General features: G+C 34.1%; 1 pseudogene; it reads right to left on the bottom strand.

Moving 5' to 3' along the window:
• Window positions 1-443: 443 nt before the first annotated feature.
• Window positions 444-883, bottom strand: LOC101436617 (small ribosomal subunit protein eS12-like; annotated as a pseudogene).
• Between the last annotated feature and the right edge of the window lie 20,014 nt (window positions 884-20,897).

The raw sequence follows: 20,897 nt of genomic DNA, 5'->3' as shown, positions 1-20,897 counted from the left end.
AATAATAGTTGTGAACATAAAAAACAAACAAATATAACATCATACAAGACTCTCATACTTCACCCTTCCACCAATACCTTGCATTGTTGTTAAACATTTAAACTAATGATCAAAGAGCATTTCCAAAATATTACTACTATCCAAAGTATTTCCCCCAATCCACCCTATTATTATTATTATATCATTTATCACTGTGGATTATTTTAATTGTTTTACCTCTGATTTCAGTGAATTTTTTTTCCTGCCCACTCCAATCTGCTGAAGAAATATGCTAGGGAATATTTTGTTTCATAACTGTGGTTCTAAACTAGAGAATTTTTATTTGATTCCATCTTAGAATATCTGTTTATTGAGATACTCATTTTCTTCATTTTTCATTTTCTTCCTATAATTTAATTCTTTCTATGTATTTTTTTTTTGAGAGCAAAGTTTTTTTTTTTTTTTTATTTGTTCATTTCTTGCATTTAAAATATTCTTCGATGACATCCTTGGCCTGAGATTCTTTGCCATAGTCCTTAACAACCACACAACTGCAGCCAACTACTTTACGGGGTTTGCCCTTTCTGTCGATTTTACAGGGTCCTACCCATTCGCCCACTTTCTTGTTGTCCATTCGCCCAGTTTCTTGTTGTTGTCAACTTTAATTAGGTTGATTTGGTGCTCAGCACAAAGGGCCTCCACCAGTTTGACACACATGGGTTCATCACAGTTAAAGGAAGGCACACAAAGATGGGCTTGGCGCTTTTCTAAGGCTTTGGCAGCTTCGTGGATCCCACGTGCTAGGCCATCGTGGATGAGGGCAGTTTTTAGCACCTCTTGTAATGCAGTGTTGACTTCCATTACACCTCCAGCAACAATGCCTTCCTCGGCCATGGCGATGGGTAACCGGGTGGAGTCGAATCTTGAAATCGCCCGAGCCTCCGCCTCCGCGTAGCTCCGTGGCAGCAGGGAAAGCTGTGTGTTTTCATTTAGCTCTTGATCATATTCAAAGTTTGCTTTTTAAGTCTTTGACTGGCAGATCTAAAGTCTGCTTTCCTTTAAAATGATTTCTGATGTTTTATTCCTTTGTATAGACCATCATTTCCTATTTCTTTGCCTTGTAATTTTTAAAAAAAATCTGTACATGTTAAATTTTAATATGTTAAATCTGGGATTTATTTCATTATCTGTCTCCTTATTAAGTTTGTATCCAGTTAAAGATATGTTAGATATTTCCTTTAGTGCCAGTAACTATCAAAAGCAAAGCAAAACAAAACAAAAACCAAAAAACTCATTTCTCAGTTTTGGCTGGTTCTCTCCTTCATGGTTTGGCCCTCCTACTGAGATCAAACAGAAGCAAAAGCACAGGGTTCTCTGGATCTTTTCTGAACATGCATTTTGTCCTGGGCATGTGCTGCAGACTCAGGAATTTAACCATTTATAAGGATCCAAATGCTCCCTTTACTCCTTGTGGAATAGGCCATCACCTCTCTGGGATACTTAATTGTATGTTTGCCACAGATTGTCTCAATATAATTGTTTCTTAAACTGCTTTAGATATCCACAAGCTGCTCCCACCTTCAGGGCAAGTTCTAGAAAGGGGACCCAGAGATGAGTGTCCTGGTACGGTCCTTCACATTGCCATCCAATAGATTTCCACTGACTTAGAGGCATCCCAGTAGCCACATAGGGATTGCCTTTCTTACTGTGAAACAGGTCATGCCAGGGACTCACTTTGAAAGTGCAGGACAGCATCACACTATGTTGGGAAGGGGATGGAGAAGAGGCCAGCCAGGGTGCCACAACCTTCTCTTATCACTTTAAAGTTGTGTTTTGTTGATTTGGGACTCACTGTGTTACTGCAACTCTTTCACTGCTTTCTGGAGGTATAAGGAAAATGGCTCTGGAAGTTTTAGCTAGTTGTTCAAAGATTCTATGGGAAAATGGAACCCTTGAGCATCTTACATTGTCATCTTCATCAATGAGAATTCTAGATAATTGATTTCAGATCTCACTACTTTTCTAATATATGCATTCAATTTTATAAATGTCCTTCCATATACTATCTTTTCTATCTGATAAATTTTGATAAGTTAAATGTACATTTTAATTTAGTTCAAAATATTTTTAAATTTCTCTTTAGACTTCTTTTTTAGGGTTATTTAGATGTGCATTTAATATCCAAACATTTTGGGATTTTCCAGTTTTCATTCTGCTATAACTACTAGTTTGATTCCATTGTGGTCTGAGAGTAGACTTTGCATGATTGCTGTTCTTTAAAATTGGTTGAGGTGTGTTTTATGGCACATGTGTGAATTATTTTGGTAGCTGTTCCATGTGAGCTTTAGGTCGAATGTGTATTCTGCTCCATTTGGATGAAGTATTCTGTACATGTTAGATCCAGTTGACTGATAATGCTGATCAGTTCAAATATATCTTTAATGATTTTCTGCCTTATGGTCTGTCAATTGCTTATAGAGGGGCATGGAAGTGTTCAACTATACTAGTGGATGCATCTATTTTTCATTGATATTTTAACAGTTTTTGTCTCATGTTTTGAGACATTTTTAAGCACACACACTAAGGGAAGTTATGACAGAAGAATTGACTTTTTATTATTTAATTGCTTTCATTATCCCTATAATTTCCTTGTTTGAAAAATTGCTTCATCTGATATTAGTATAGCTTTAACAGCTTTATTGTATTCTCTCTTCACCTCTATTGTTTAAATATATATGATTTTATATTTAAGGGGAATTTCTTTATAATTGGATCTGTTGTCTTATTTATGATGCTGCTTTTATACACTGTGATAGTGTCTGTCTTTTGCAGTGCATTTAGAACATACACATTAAATTAATTATTGATATAATTGTATTATCTCCAATATTTGTAATTTATTTTTATTCCTTAAGCTATTTTGTTTGTCTTGTTTTCCTCTCATTTTAATGCATTCTTTGGTTTCAGTAAAATATTTAACCTCCTTTGTTAGACTCACAATTACAATGCTTTTTCTTTTTATTCTCTTAGTGGTTGGCTTAGACTTTGTATTATACTTTTACTGTTATTCTCAGTCCATTATCAAAGAACAATAAACCATTTCATAAGTAATGCAGAGACTTTATAATACAGTATTCTCATTTCTTCCCCTCTGACCTTATAGCATTGCTAATGCTCATTTCACTTATTCATAAACTATAATCATACAATATATTTTTGCTGTATTATTTTGAGTAACATTATTTACCTTCATTTTTGTCCTTTTCAAATGTTATTCCTTTCCTTATGCTGGTTACATTTTGACCTGTATAATTTTCATGCTCTTAAAAGAGCTACTTTTTACATTACTTAGACATCAGTTCTACTGGCAACAAAATCTCTCAATTTTGGGGGACTTGAGAAAATTTTAAGTTGTCCTTCACTTTTAACAGATAATTTCCTTGGATACAAATTTCTATTTTAGCACACTGAATATTTCATGCTAATCTATTCTTGCATACATGGGTTTCAAGAGAAGTCCAATATAATTCTTAACCATGTTCCTCCATAGGTAAATTTTTTTTTCACATGGCTTCTTTAAAGAATTTTTTCATTGTCATTGATTTTTTGCAATTTAATTATGATATGTCTAGGTGTAGACTTTTGAAATTTGTTCTGCTTGTTGTTTTCTAAACATTCTAGATTTGTGGTTTGGTGCCTATAATATTGTAGAAAATTTTAAGACATTAATTTTTTCAAATATTTTTGTTCCTTTCTATGATTATTTTCTGAGTATTCCCATTACAAATATGATAAACCTTTTTTAAATTGTCCCACAGTTTTTAGATATTCTTTTCCAATGATTCCATTATTCCTTCTCTTTGCTTTTCAGTCTTGGATGTTTTTCTACTGACATAGCTTTATGTTCACTAAATCTATTATAATCCATTTCTAGGGTACTGATGTGTTGATCAAAGATGTTCTTCATTTTGTTTCATTGTTTTTGATTTCTAATAATTCTTCTTGATTCCTTATTAGTCTACATTTCTCTTCTTACATTAAGCCAACTGGTCTTACAGGTTGCCCACATTTTTAATTGATACACTTGGCATACTAATAATACTTACTTTTAAACATCATTCCAATAACTAAAAAATATCCCATACCTGAAACTGTTTCTGATGCTTGCTATCTGTCTCAGGCTGTCTTTTTTTGGCCCTTTCCATGACTCACAATTTTTTGAGAGCCTGGCACATTGTATCAGGGAAAATAATTGAGTTAAATAGGCTATTATTTTGAAGTTTTATGCTTGCCTTTTTAGGAATTAGGCAGTGGCTGTAGGTGTCAGAACATATCATTTCCTGTGGTATCCTTGTTTTTGTCTCTTTTTCTTTGGGTTTCCTTAGACACTCTTTCTTAAATAGAGTCTGAGTCCTGCAATTATTTTCTATTGTAATCTTGTAGGGGAAGGATAAGCAATCTGTGTTCCAATCATTAGCTCTTACCCTTTTAGTGAATCTATGTTCTTGGGCTATAACTTGCACAAGTGCTTTTGAGACTTTTTGCCACCCCTTAGTTGATATAGAAAGAATAGTGGTGATGAAGTTGGCTATATACCTTCCCACAAGTTGGTTAAGTTCTGGAAAAAAACTATGTAGGTTAGAGTCTGGTAAAATTGCTTCCCTTTGTTTATAAGTATACGTCAAAAACATAAGCCAGACTGCTCTGGGTTTATTTCCAAATGCTTATATGTCTCCTCACCTGCCAGAAACTTGAAAGGATATTTATCTGAAATTCCCAGTAATAATTTAGTGAGACTACTAGAAGTAAAACTCATGAAAATGTAGGGATTCCTTAAGAATGGGCCTCTAGAAATTTTTATCTATTAAGCTAACTCATAGCCTGTCCACAGTAATTTGTCAATTATCCTTTAAACATTCCCTCTTGGTTCTGGTTCCAATAGTAATTTCTGTTCCAGGTAAGTTGTGATTTTCTGTATCTGTCTTCTCTACTTTGGAGTGGGGGGATGTGGTAGTTTGAGACTTTTACATAAAAAGGTCATGTCCTAAGAGTTAATCCAGTCTTGTGGTGCGAACCTATTTTAGGTGAGACCTTTTAATTAGATTACTTTAGTAGGGTGTGACCCAGCATGTGTCTTACTCATCTTACTGGAGTCTTTTATTAACAGGATGAATATGGACCTGTAGAGACAGAAGAGAGCCATAAGGGTTCATAGAGGAAGCCATGGAAGCCAGGAAGCTGAAAGCAACAAGACCCAGAAGAGTAGGGAAGTATCACCAGGTGCCTTCCCATTTAACAGAGGAGTCCAGCATTTCAGGCAACCAGTCTTCAGGGAAGTAGTGTCACCTGATACCTTGATTTAGACTATTTTACAGTCTCAGAACTGTATGCTTTCAACCTAATAAATCCCTGTTATAAAATCCAACCCATATCTGGCATATAGCTTCCAACAACTGAAATAGGGCATCATGTTGCTCTCTGAAATCAATTGTTTGATAGATGTAAGAAGAATTGTTGGTTTTCAGTTTTCAACCTTTTTTCTTATTGTGAGAATGGGAGTGAAGACTTGCAAACACTTTATATATTGGGGTGGAAACTGTTTCATTATCATTCAATTAAGAATATTTTAAAAACTTTCCACCTATGGTTTATTTCTCAATATCTTAAATATTTATTGTGGTAAGATTTAAATTTCCAGAGATTTTATATCTGTGTGTATACATACATATATAATTGTAAATTAAGGTGGTTAACTTCTACCTTAAATTCATTTTGCTCAGAGTTCTGTTTAATCTCACTTTAAAATTTATTGCAGCTATTTTCATGACATAATCAACACTTAATTTTTAAATCCTCTTTCTAAACATGAAGAGAACACATATTATTTAATTGCTGGATATGTAATTTTGTATATATCTAAAATATGCCTATAAATACTGCTTAATTGTATTTTTCTTTCTTTTATATCCTTACCAAATTATTGCCTGCTTTATTTATCAATAAATGATAAGAGTGTGTTAACTCTTCCACTGTAAATTTTCATGTTTCTTCATTTAACTTTATCCAAAATTGCTTCATATATTAAAATTTATATTATTTCATACTCCAATTAGTTAATATTTTATAACAAAAGAAGGCAGAGGTAAATGGAGTACTTCAATGAGTATATTATAGGAGATCATTCTTAATACATGTGCACAACTGTAAGAAAGCCAAGTAGTGTGTAGTAACATGGGTCAAGTAACAGTTGAGGCATAGCATTTGTTAAATAGTGTATTTTGGTGCCCACGAGAGGTGAGAAAGAGTGGAAATGTGGAATGAAAAGGGGAAAAAAAAGTAAAATAAAGTCACAGAGAACAAACAGCTTGAACGAACCCATGAGAATTGTCTGCTATGAACTAAGGGTTATGATTGACTCATCTCAGTACCTAGTAATACAAAATTATTGGTTTTAAAAGCAAACAAAAAACAGTATTTATGGCTTCAAAGGTATGAATGAAATATTAGAGACTATTTATAAATATATGAAATGTTAGAGACTATTTACAAATATGCATCATAATGGCAAAAACTCTATGTTGATGGGGAAATTCTTAAAGCTCTTCTGATATTCAGTGTATTGACCTGGTTGAATACTTAGTAAGTATGTAGTTATGTAGAATGTACCTTGGTACATATCAGTGGCTTCTGTGTGTGAGGAGCTTGTTCTAGGAGAGAAGATAGATGGGGAAAAAGTAACCCACAATATTTCACCAGGACTATATTATATTATAGCAATCTTGAATCTTTCATATGATAATATTGAAGATAATGTAAAAGAAATAAAAGTTTTAAACTCATCTCTATGATTGCTCCAATAATATTGTCTTTATTTTTGCAGTTATAATACACATGAATTGGCTGTGGCAAAATGCCCGTGAGAGATATTCCCATTAGTCTTTATTTGTGTGTGTGCCTTTCAACTCAAGGAGTTTCCAACAATGTTTTCCTAAAAGGTTCTATTGGATGTTAGATTCGTGGACCTGTCAGAAGCTTTCCACATATATGTGCTACTTTCTTAGAAATTTCATAGAAAAGCAAAGAGATGGAACCTGGAGATCTCACTTGATATTCTTAGAAATATAAATTCTCATGAACGAAGAGAGCACAAGAGTTAGTATAAATATTGTGCATATACAAATATTTGGGATTAAAAATTTTGGAGTTTCAAAAAGCTATTTGTTTTATATAAAATGTTTTCTTAATTAAAAACTTTAGTTTTTTTTCTGAATCATTCTATCTTATTTCATTTTCAAAAGAAATCATTCAGGAAAATCTGGGTGGTAAATCAAAGTCTAATTAATATTTGTAAGGTTGTAATTGTGAAAAGAAATTTAAGCATAGTGAAAAAAATGCATGAGCTTCAGAATCATACAATTGTGGTTTGTATGTAGAATTATCTTAGTATTTATTTAACCTTGTGCTTTAGTTTCATTGTTTTCAAAACAGGGATAATATACCTTACAAATTGCAGCATATTTGCTCAAATATTAAGTGCTAGTATCAATCAATCTTAGTGTACATAAGGTATTTAAACTTTTTACTCTAAATCCATCTAATAATTAAACCCATAATTTTCACTTTGAGTATCAATCAGTCTTAGTGTATATAAGGTATTTAAACTTTTTACTCTAAATCCATCTAATAATTAAACCCATAATTTTCACTTTGAGAAATATTATTATTTTTAAATAGATGATAAATACATATAGAAATTGAAAAAAAAAAGATAAAATTGTCCTTGATTGGATTTTACATTATCAAATACATTCATGGCATTAGGCATAAATTCCACTTTTAAAGAGTCATACTTCAATGTTTTTCTCTTTCTTTCAAAATATAACCATCACGTCATTTCAACAATTCTTCAAAGAATCTTTCTCCAGGGATTTGTATTTTAAAGAAGGAAGAACTTTTGGAAGTATTCTTTAACTGTAAAGTATCTGAAAAGGTGAACCCAAAATTGTTCTCTCCAAAAATCATGTGTATCTATGCATGTGTGCTTATACACATGTGTATGTATGTGTTCATATGCTCCCATGGAGGAGACAATAGATTTGTAAGAACATAGGGAAAGTTGAGGATTAGAACATCAGGAGAGAAATGATTTGGGGATGTATCTGGATAGTATTTCAACATGAGTTAAATATTTCAAGGATTCCTAGTAAAGACTCTATGTATTCTGCTTTGAAAGGTATTTTTCTTTATTGTTTGTGTTTTCCAAACTGGTAGTCAATCATCTTAAGTAGAGCAGGACTTGATCAAAATGTTAGGAGATGCCGAGGCTGCACCATGTTAGGGAAACATTCTAAAGTCAGATTTGAAGTTTCTGTAATTTTAGTCCTCTAGGTTTTCTACAGTTTTGTTCTACAGCTTTGATGAAAATGTATCTTTAGCTCTCTTTATGTTCTTTAATTTATCAGATTCTCCACATACACAGAGAATAGGTTTTGATACTCTTAATTTATAAAGAAGTAATCTGTTAAATTTTAATTTGAACTCAAACTAAACTTTTACCAGATCTCATGTATTTACTTTATGAGTTCTTCATTCATCACTGTCACCTGTGGCAGAAAAAACCTGTAAGAGATAAAACCAATTAACTGATGAAAATGGTAATACCCATTTTGTTACACAACAGTTTATTCCTCTCTAAAACATACTGAGAATTGTTTTGAGGGCTGAAATAAGTTAGAATCATAAACCCTGTATGTACTAGTCTTTATATGAATTTAATTTCCTTTTCTCCCGGCATATGTTAAATGAATCTAGTATCATCTGTTCTGTTTGGCACTTAAGGAGGCTCAGGGAAAATGAATTACCCAGTGCTACCAATATAGGAATTAACAGGAAATTCAAGACTGCTTTCCTTGTTGATGCTCATACTACATCATATTGTGCCCTCACTGATGCCATTATAAAACAGCAATAACAACAAATTCATCAAAGGTAAAAGTCTTTTGGGCATGCTGTTATTTGCATAAGACATTTCCTTAGATGTAAAGGTGATGGTTTCAATATAAATGGTTTCAATATACTACATCTGAATGTCTGTGCTCTTCTAAATTCATATTTCAATAATCAGGTCATTCATTAATGTCATTAATTCCTTCAAAATGGCAAGAGAAAACATGAGGCTCTAAAGTGTTTTAAAGTGTTAAAAGCAGTCACTAAACTGTGACATCCTAATTAGGAGAAAGGTGAAGTGGTATATAACATTATGTTTCCTATAATCAGGTAACCAGAAATAGCTGCCTCTGGTTCCCTATTTCCTGCCTTTTCATGTCCTGAATGGACCTCAAACAAATATGCCAAAAAGATGCATTGAAACAAACAGCACCTAATCAGACTATTTCTCTGTTATGATTAACAACTCTTGATTTTATTTTTATCCAAGAATAAATATTTAGTTTCAGTGGATATGCAGAATACTAGTTTAAGATTAAGAATTTTAGAAACTCCATGTCTCATAGAGAAGTGGAGGGTGTAGCCAAGGAATGTCCCATGATGATGAAAGAGGTTGTTGACATGGGAGAAGTGGGATGAGGAGGGTGGGGGGGTACAAGGGAACCTCTTATATTTTTTGAATGTAACATTGAAAAAAAAATAAGTTTTGTAAGTCAACAACAACAATTATATAGCTAGTTATTGGCAGAAATAAAGCCCTGTTTCCATTTACAGAGATAAAAAACAATTGGAACTCCATTTGGTTGTGGATAATAGAGCATAGTTGTGAAACGTGTAATCTGTCATCAGATATGGCCTCATATTTTAGGTCTGCTATTTAACATCTTAATGTAATTAATAATTATATCGGTGTAACTAATGAAACCTCTTATGACTTGATTACCCCATATATAAAATAAGTATAATATGAGTATGTACTTAAGCTTTGGGTTGATATGGGGATTAAATACATGTAATATATTTATAAAAATGCCAGGAGTAAATTACACTCACGCTCATTTAAAACCAATTAGCATTATAATGTTGCCTTTAATCTAAAAAGGGTTTAAAAGATTAATCCTGAAATCTATGTGCTGTGATATACATTTATCATTCAATTCATAAATCTATTCCAAAGTTTAAAAATGTTATTAAATCTTTAATATTATCTTTTGAATCATTTTTTAATTAAGCCAATATTGTGAATGCTGGATGCACCTTAACCTGATGGAAAATGAGAACAGTGTCACTGAATTTGTCTTCTTGGGTCTATGGGAGAATAAGCAAATAGAGCTACTGTTTTGTTTCTTGTTCCTGCTCTGTTACGTAGCAGTATTAATGGGTAACTTCATCATCTTATTCACTACTACCTGCAGCCCGCTAATTGCTCAACCAATGTACTACTTTCTCTGCCACCTATCCCTCTTGGGCCTCTTCTATACCTCCACTGTGGTTCCCTGGCTAATCAGAGATTTAGCTTCAGAGAAAAAAACACATTTCTTATAGTAAATGTATGACCCGCCTCTTCATTTCCCATTTGCTTGTAGAAATATTCCTCTTGGTATTCATGGCTTTTGACCACTATGTTGCCATTGTCAAACCCCTGTGCTACATGGTCATCATAAACCAACAGAGGTGTAACATGCTGGTTGTCATAGACTGGGGTGTGGTGGAAAGGGTGAGTCCCCATATCGCCCCAAGGAGACCCAAGAAGACAAATTCAATGACACTGTTCTCACTTTTGGGTCACCAAGCATCTGGGTGTCAACTAAGCTCCAGACCTCTCCCTCCAAGAGTGTTGGGGTGACTGCCACAACTTATCCAAACTTTGGGTTAGAGTCTTAACCCCCTTCATACAGTAACATGAAGACAACGTTCCCCCTAACCTTTGTCATAGAGGCTCAACCCTCTCAGAGCAATGAGTTGACCACCTGGCCTTCCCTAACTTTGGGGGATCATGTCCACTCCTCTCAGACCTGTCGGGTGCTGTTCTAACCACCCTAATCCTTGGGGGGAATGCTCCACCCTCCCTATACCCTGGGGCAGCAAAATTCCACCAGAATATCAGACAGGAACATTCACCCTCTTCAACTGCTGGGGCAAACTCACCCTCTCTCTAAACATGGTTGGGGTTTCTTCTCTTGGCCCAAGGTGATGTCCTAATTCCAGATCTCAGCTTCCATGGCTTTCCTCTTGAAGTCATTTCCCCTTCAACCTCTCCTTTCCATGTCCCTTTTATTTCAGGCTCACAGTGGTTTTGTTCATACAGCTCTCTCAAAAAGTCTGTTGGTTTGGCATGCAGGAAGCAGGAGTCCAAGTCATTAGACAGTAAGACTTTCCACAAGTCTTTCTGACATAACTGTATCTTCAATCCTTATCTATAAGTTACAAGTTTAGTCAAGTCCTCCAATGGGACACTTTCATCTGGGAGCTTGATTTCCAGAGGCATGGAATTTCCAAAATCAGTTTCTGTTTTCTTTGTTCCTGACAGTTAGTTCAGTTCTCAGCATATCTCTCTCATCTAGCATTTTGCTATAAGCTGCAAGCAGAAGCTAAGCAAGCAGAAGCTAAGCCTCATTCTCTGGGTTTACTCTGGAAATTTCTTTAGCTAAGTGCCCAGACTTGCCATTTTCAAATTCTGCCTTCCATAAAACACCAGAAGCTAATTTTGATAAGTCCTCTGCAATTTTAAAACACAGATAACCTTTCTTGCAGTTTCCAATAGTAGTTTCATCATTTGCTTTTAAGGCATCATAAAAAGTCTCTTTAGCATCCATATTGTTATCCACAGTCTCTTCAAAGTGACCTAGGTATTTTCCATCAAGCATTTCATAGTTCCTCCAAAAAATACCCCTTACCCATTTACAAAACAATTCTAGCATTTTGGTTAATTGCAAAACACTTTCCCACTCCTCAGTACCAAATTCTGTATTAGTCAGCCAAAGGGATGCTGATGCAAAATACCAAAATTGTTTGTTTTTTATAAAGAGTATTTATTTGGGGTAGGAGCTTACATATACCAGGCCATAAGGCATAAGTTACTTCCCTTAAAAAAGTCTGTTTCCATGTGTTGGAGCAAGATGACTGCCAACATCTGTGAGAGTTCAGGCTTCCTGGGTTCCTCCCTACCTCAGGCTACTTTTTCCTGAGCTCAGGTTTTCTCTCTTCCTGGGGCTTGCTTCTGTTTCCTCTGTGAGTTTACTTCCCAGGGCTCCAGCTTAAGGTTTCAGCAGCAAACTCAACATCAAAACTCCAACATTAAGAACCCTCAACTCTGTCCTTTGCCATGCCTTTTATCTGTGAGGCCCCACCCATCAAAGGGTGGGAACTCAATGCCCTACTGGCACAAAAGGTTTACATAATTACTTAATAAAGTAAACCTATAAATCCAATATAATCTCATATGTCCAAAGGAGATCAGTTTACAAACATAATCCAATAATTCTTTTTGGAATTCATCAATAACATCAAACTTACACAATCTATCTTATCTATGCAATTTTTTCCATACCTTCTCTGCTTAGATGCCCCATCTCCCAATACTTGCATTTCCATGTCTTCCATATACTTCACATTCTTCCTTTATTATCTTATTCAGGAGGATTTTGTAGACCTATCAACAGACAAGAATCAATTCCTTTTTCTTCCCCATTCTTATATGTCAATAGATCTGTTCATTGATTCTAGTTCAAGCTATTCAATACCCTACACTAACATTTCTTCTTTATGAACTGGGTTATCGCCTTTTGACTGAGCAGATTATATCTCATTTTTTCCCTTTGTATGTCTCTTTTCTAGCAATGTGCCTAGCATGAAATAAATTTTCTGATGTGAATTTAAAAATACAATATCCTGTTTTTATTTGACTGCATACAATGTTTTCACATAGCTAGGACAATCCTTATGGCATTAACAATCATGCTTTAATAATAAAGTCAGTGAGTTCAGAAAGGACCAAAACTTAGGCTGTGTCCACAAGTGCCTCTCAGAATGGGAATAAAATTGAGGAAAATATATCCAACCTATAATAAATTTTAAATTTATCTTCTTCTACATCAGTTGGAATTACTATTCCAACCTCCCTTACTCTGACATCTTATGAATCACATAAACCAGTCTCACTCTCTGCTTTGGCTCCCATTTACCTGCCATTTCTCATTGCTCAAGGTCTTGTCTTTGCTCACCAGAACAATCACATTGTTTTCATACAGATTTCCTGTTTGAGTATTCCTGTCCCACAGCCAGTGTGAGATCCAGGAATAACCTTAGAAAAAGCAACTTTTGTTTCACCTATTTCACTAAGTCATCTCTTGATGATTTTTCTGCATTTAACATATAGCTTTTTCCCTGAGAGACATGGAAATCTCTGGGATATCAGGGAAAAACTTTCTGTCCATTCCAAAGAAAATTACCTGTGAATAGTTATTCTAGTTATTCCTAGTACTGATTGATTTGATTTAATGCAGTATTTTTCCAACCACTGTTTGTATTTTTTTAAACCAAAGACAATGTTCATATTTTTGAGTGCCTGTGTGATGAATGTGTCTGTGTGGGTATGCTAAGGTTTTGGAGGTCTTGGGAGTCTTGAGGAGTGGACAGGGAATAAGTTCCATTCCATAGAGAGAACTCAACAAAACTATAAGTCATCTATTATCATTTTTCTCCAAAGGATGACAGAATTTTCTTGGCAGAAATATGAAAAAAATGTAAGCACACAAACAAAACACATCTGCTATGTTTCCACAGTTTTTCTGAGACTTAGCTGCAGAGAAAAAAACATTTCCTATAAGAGCTGTATGACCCAACTCTTCATAGTCAACTGTTTGGTTTGCACAGAGATATTTATGTCCTGTCTATGGCTTTTGATCCCCTATTTGCAATTGTCAAGCCCCAGAACCACACGGTCAACATAAACCTGTAGATGTGTGCAATGAGATGTGGATTTTGACACTCTACTCATCTACTGCTCATGGTACTCAATTTACTTTTTGGTTGCCCTAATCAGATAAATCACAAAATATATATGATGTGAAACTTCTTTTGAAACTGATCTGCAAAGATACACACATTGATAGTACCTTAGCTATTGTCAATTTAGGAATGGTGGTTGACGTAGTTTTTATTGTCCTTTTGACTTCTTAGGTACTTATACTCATATAATCTTAGGACCCAGTCATCTGCAGGGTAATGTAAAGCTCTCTCAATCTTTACCTTCACATAATGGTTTTAGTTTTGTTTTTTGACACTGTTTCTATATTTAAGTTCTACCTGATGGCAATGAGAGCAAGAACAAGGAAATCTCTATGTTTTACACTGTGATTTCCCCCTTGCTGAATCCTCTCCTTTATACCCTGAGAAATATGTAGATGAAAATTGCTATGCAGAAGGGATGATCTCAAATGTCACATTCAGAATTAAAGTACATAAGGTGATAATCATTGTGTCTCCAATACTGTGACCCAGAATACTCATCATTAGAGATACGTTAAAAATGATTTAAACTTTCTTTTGGAGTCTTACTAATTGACCATTACCATGTATAGGTCAAACAATCTTTTTACTGTTATTCATATAGAAAACTATATTTTAAAGTGCTTAAGTAGTTGTAGGTGTTATCATTTGGATTTGAAGAATGCAAGGCCTATCTTAAAGCACATCATTAATCATGTCACACTCCTATCCAAAAATTTACTAGAAGACACCTTTATTGCAATAAAATCCAAACTTCTCACATGTTATTTAAAAATCTCCCCACATTGGCCTATGTTTACAGTGCTAATCTTGGAATCCACAGTCCTGGAATGAAATATGTTTTTATGCAATGATAATAGGTTTCCCAATCAAGGAGAAATGGTTCAAATACTCATGTTAAATTTTTATCTCTGGGTCTTGGCAATTTGCTTAATTTGCATTAGCTGCATTTTTTGAAATATCTATGAGACTGTGATAATATTAGGTTTTGAAAAGATGTTGTAAGACTGCATGAGCTATAACACATAAAATTTTAGAGTGGTATAAAGCATAATGGAAAGAAAAGTTAAGACTTTTCCTATTACCCTACTTTTTTGTTTGTTTTACTATGCTAGAATATTTTTTTACATTTTCAAAATTTTATGGAAGTAAATCATTCATACATGAACACACGTAAATAATAAGTACATAGCAAAAATTGTGAGCTTTAAAAACTTTAAAAACAAACATGCTTAACATCATACAGGGGTCTCATACATCGCCTCACAACCAACACCTTTCAAACATATTATGAAAGAATATGGTCAAAACATTACTATTGAATACAGTTCATGTCTTACAATTGTTTATCCCCAAAACCTCCCTATATCATTTTTAAAATACATTTTTATTACAGAATTGTGAACTCACAAAGCAATCATGCACATATGTAGAATTCCCATATAATACCCTTTCACCAACACACCACACAGTGGAGGAACATTTGTTACAAATTATGAGATAATATCATAAGACTATGACCATCAAACATGATCCATAATGTACATTTGGCACATTTTTCCATAACCTCCCCCATTATCAACACAGTATATCTATGGCATAGATGCAAGACTATTACATTACTGTTAATCACAGTCCATAGGTCATACCAATTGTATTTTTCCTATGCTTCTCCATGTTCCCATTACCCTGCTATATTGTCATAAATCTGTGCCAGTTCACAAAAGGACAATCTTGCTCTGTACCATCAACCACAATTCTCATCCACCTCAAGGTTCACTGTGTTATTCTCTAGTTTTCTTTCAACTAACATTTACATCCTTATACTTCCATTTCCAGCCACATTCCCATTTATAAACCAGCTGCTAAACACTATATTGGTTTACCATCAACTCTATCCATTTCCACACTTTTCAGTCAAGTTAATTATAACTTCTAGATACATTAAGTATTAGTAGTCCTCTGCAGTCCTCCTCTTATCTCCTAAAAAAACTATACTCTAAGTTTTAATTCCATGCATTTATTCTTCATATTTAGATTACATTAAAGAGACCATGCAATATTTGTCCTTTTCTTCTGGCTTACTTCACTTAGCCATAATGTCTTCAAGATTCTTCATTGTTATCAAATGTGTCCCAAATTCATTCCTTATTATTGAAGCATACTATTCCATTGCATGCATATACCCCTTTTCATTTATCCATTAATTGGTTGTTTCTCTCTTTTGGCAATTGTGAATAATGCTGATGTGAACATGGGTGTGCAGATGTGTGTTCATGTCACAGTTTTCAATTCTTCTGTATATATTCCTAGTAGAGGAATTGCTGGATCATATGGCAATTCTATATTTAACTTCCTGAGAAACTGCCAAACTGTCTTCCGCAGATGGTGCACTGTTTTACAATTCCACCAATATTGAAGGAGTGTTCCTATTTCTCCAGATCTTCTCCAGTATCTATTGTTTTCTATTTTTTTGAACAATGGCCTTTCTATGCAGTGTGAGATGATAGCACATTGTCATTTTGATTTGAATTTCCCTAATAACTAGTGATATGGAACTTCTTTTGTTCACATGGATTTTAGCCAGTTATATTTCCTCTTTGGAGAAACGTCTATTTAAATCTTTGGCCCTTTTTTAAAATTAGATTGCTTGCTCTTTTATTGTTGAGTTGTATCATCTCTTTATATTGAATGGAAAACAAAACCATTATTGGATATGTGGTTTCCAAATATTTTCTCTCACTGAATGAGTTGCATTTTCACCTTCTTGACAAAGTCCTTTGAATCACAAAAGTGTTTAAATTTGAGGAGATTACATTTATCAATATTTTCTTTCTTAAGCTTACACTGAAAGCTTGTGCTTTCATTGTAAGTCTTAAGAAACCACCACCTACCATGAGGTCATGAAGATGTTTTCCAATATTTTCTTCTAGGAAATAGTGGTAGATTATTCATGAATTCTAAAAAGGGACAACACATCTGTAAACTGGTCATGAACCCACTTGATTGTATTAGATTCAAGTGAGATTTCTTGATTAAATTACATTTAGATTAGGGCTTTGATTCAACCACTTCAGTAGGATGTAACTTAGTTTAAGTACCTGCCCCCTAGGTGGGTTATATAAATAAATGGACACTCATTCAAGAAGACACACAGAAGAAAGCACAAGAGCTCCATAGACATGAAAGAGAGAAAACTTTGCCAGTTTTGATCCTGAAGCCCTGAGAAGAGATAGGCCATTTACCTGATAGTTTGCGGTCAAAGCTGATGGAACTTTAAGAGCAAGAAGGAAGGAGAGACTATGTAGATGTCACCTTCCATCTTTCTTCAACACTTGGCAACAGACATTAGTGAGGAGTTAACCTTGAGTTGGACTCTTTAGGACCATATAACCATAAGCTTTTGGCCCAAATATATACTATGGTACAATGCATCAGCAACCCTTTGGCTGACTAATACAGAGTGGTATGTTTCTTCTTTTATATTTAAGTTCAATTCATTTTGAGTTAATTATAATATAAAGTGTGAGATAGGGGTCTTCTTTCTTTCTTTTGGATAAGGATATCTAGTTCTTCCAGTACCATTTAATAGACTATTCTGCCCCAGGTGGTTGAGTTTGACAGACTTGTCAAAAACCACTAGACCAAAGATGTGATAGTCTGTTTCTGGGCCATCAGTTCAGTTCCAATGGTCTATATGTCTATCTTTATGCCAGTACCATGTTGTTTTAACCACTGTAGCTAGGTAATATGATTTAAAGTTTGAAAGTGAGAGTCCTCCAATATCATTTTCCTTTCTAAGATGTTTCTGGCTACTTGGCATCTCTTACCCTTCCAAAAAATTTGATAATTTTGTTTTCCAATTATTTAAAAAACAATTTATATCAGGACTATATTGAATCTGTTTATCAATTTAGGTAGAATTGACATCTTAATGGTATTTACTCTTCCAATCCATGATCATGGAATATCCTTCCAATTATGTAGGTCTTAAAACAAAAAAAAAGAAAACTACCAATGAATTGTAGTTTCTGAATATATATGCTTTACATTCTTGGTTAATTTCACTACTAAGTATCTGATTCTTTCAGATGCTATCGTAAATGAAAGTTTTTTCTTGACTTCCTCCTCAGATTGTGCATTGAAACAACAATGAATTTTGTGTACTGGTCTTATATCCTGACACTCTACTGAAATCACTTATTAGCTCTAACAGATTTGTTGTTGATTTTTCAGCACTTTCTGGATATAAGATCATATCATCTTTGAATAACAAAAGTTTTACTTCTTTTCCAATTAGGATACATTTTCTTACTATTTCCTGACTGCTCTAGCTAGTACCTCTAGCACTATCTTGAACAACACTGGTGATACTGGGCATCCTTGTTTTGTTTCTGATCTCAACAGGAAAGCTTTCAGTCTTTCATTGCTTAGTACAATGTTAGCTATGGTTTTTTCATATATGGACTTTATCATGTTGAGAAAGTTTCCTTCAATTCTTATCTTTTGTAGTATTTTTTATGAAAAAAGGATAAAAGGATGCACTATTTTTTCAGATGCCTTTTCTGTGTCAGGCAATAGGATTGTGTGGTTTTTCTTCTTTAATATATTAATGTGGTATATTATGCTGATTGATTTTCTTGTGTTGAACAACTCTAGCATAACAGCTATAAAATCAAATTATCATAATAAATAATTATTTTAATGTATTGTTGGGTTTGATTAGCAAGTATTTTCTTGAGATTTTTGCATCTGTATTCACTAGGGAAATGATTCTGTAATTTTTTTTTGTAATATCATAATCTCACTTTGGTATTTTGGTGATACTGTCGTCATAGAATAAGACCAGGGTATTCATTCTTGTTCAATTATTTGGAAGAATTGAGTCAGATTTGCATTCAGTCTTCTTTGAATGCATGGTAAAACTCACCTGTGAAACCATCTGGTGCTGGGCATTTCTTTTTGGGGAGTTGTTTGATGACTGCTTCAATCTCTTGTGATTGGTTTTTGAGATCTTCTATATTTTCTGGTGTCATTGTAGGTTATTCATACATTTCTAGTAATTTTTTCCATTTCATCTACATTGTCTCTTTTAGCATACAGTTGTTAATAGTATCCTATGATATCCTTTATCATAAAAAATCAGTAATAATGTCCACAATTTAATTTTTATTTCATTTATTTACATTTTCTCTCTTGTTTTCTTTGTCAGTCCATCTAAAGATTTTCTCAATTTTGTTAATCTTCCCAAAGAACCAACTTTTGGCTTTGTTAATTCTCTATTTTTTTCCTCAATTTCACTTACTTCTGCTCTGATCTTTGCAATTTCATTCCTTATACTTGTTTAAGGACTAATTTGCTGTTATTTTTCAAGTTCCTACAGTTGTGTAATTAGGTGATTCATTTTAGCTCTTTCTTTTAAAAATATAAGCATTGACGGCTATAAATTTCTTTCTTAGCACTGTCTGCACTACATCCCATAGGTTCTTAAGTGTTGTGTTGCCATTGTCCTTGTCTTGAGATATTTATAATTTCTCTCAAAATTTCTTATTTGACCCACTGATTATTTAAAAATGTGTTGCCTAATCTCCACATATTTTTAAATTTCCCTTTTTCTGCTTATTGAGTTCCAACTTTATTCTACTTTTATATGAAAAAATAATCTGTATAAATTCAGTCTTGTTGAATTTATTGAGATCTGCTTTGTGACCCAACATATGGTCTATTCTAAAAAAAGTTCCATAAGTAATATAGCATGTGCATTAATTCAAAAGTATCTAATTCTGTATCCAAGTGTGCCTAGTTACTAAAAAGCCAATAAAGTAATATAGACCCTATAGGCTTTAATTTTCAGAAAAGATGTAGACTGAGTGTTTATTCAAATTTTCATCCAGAGGGAATGTGGGTGATATGTTAATTCAAGCTTATCTGGAGGGTGGGTGATATGTTGATTCAAGTTTACCTGGAATGTAGGCGATATGTTAATTCAAGCTGACCTGGAATGTGAGAGATAAGTTAATTATAAAACCTATCTGGCACTCAGACAAACACATAAAACTCTAAGAAACTAACAAGCAAAAGTCCTTTTCTCATAAAAGTACCATTTGACTCCCCTGCACTTACGTCCTCTGTATAAAAAGGACCCAGAAATACTATTTGGGGCACGGGTTTTTGGACAGAAGTCCCTGGGCCCAGGCAGTTGTTAATAAAATTTTCCTTCTCAAGAATATTCCTGAATTCCATCCTTCAATACATGATCATTAAATCTCTGCTTCCTCAACCTAAAAAATTGAAAATAATGTATATCTTCAAGTTTTGGGGTGCTGTGAAGGTTAGGCTATTGTGCCAACTAATCCAGGTAATTGTGCCAAGTTGTTTGATCAAGCAAGCAGTGGACTAACTGTAATGCAAGGGCCTTTATGGACTTTAGTAACCATTGACTTTAGTGCAGTGGTAAATTATAGATAACTGATTACAATTACATCAATCAGGGAGATTGCCATCAGCAATGAGTGATGCTTTATTCAATCAGCTGAATGCCTTAAAAGGGGAAGTGATTCCAGCATTGAATGAGAATTTCCCAGCTTATCTTTGGACAGCCAATGTTTCCCAGAACTTGCCAAGAACCTTCACTGGCCTTTCATTGGAGCCTCTGTTTACAGTCTACCTGTGGAACCTGGACTTGTGCATCCCCGTGGTCATGTGAGAGACTCTTATAAAATTGCATACTATTAACAGATATCTCTTGTTGATTCTGTTTCTCTAGAGAACCCTGACTAATACAGGTGCTATGTTCTGTATATGTCGATTTATTAGATTTATTCTATTTATCATATTATACATGCCTTTGGTTTCTTTATTGATCCTCTGTCCAGACTTTCTATTCAATGCTGAAAATGGTGTATCGAAATCTGCAACTATTATTGTAACAATATATCTTTCTCCTTTCATTTTATCCAGTA

This window comes from Dasypus novemcinctus, chromosome 10 (assembly GCF_030445035.2).
Source record: "Dasypus novemcinctus isolate mDasNov1 chromosome 10, mDasNov1.1.hap2, whole genome shotgun sequence".
NCBI lineage: Eukaryota > Metazoa > Chordata > Mammalia > Cingulata > Dasypodidae > Dasypus > Dasypus novemcinctus.
Note: the sequence above shows the minus strand (reverse complement) of the source record. Positions and strands in the feature narration are given on the sequence as shown.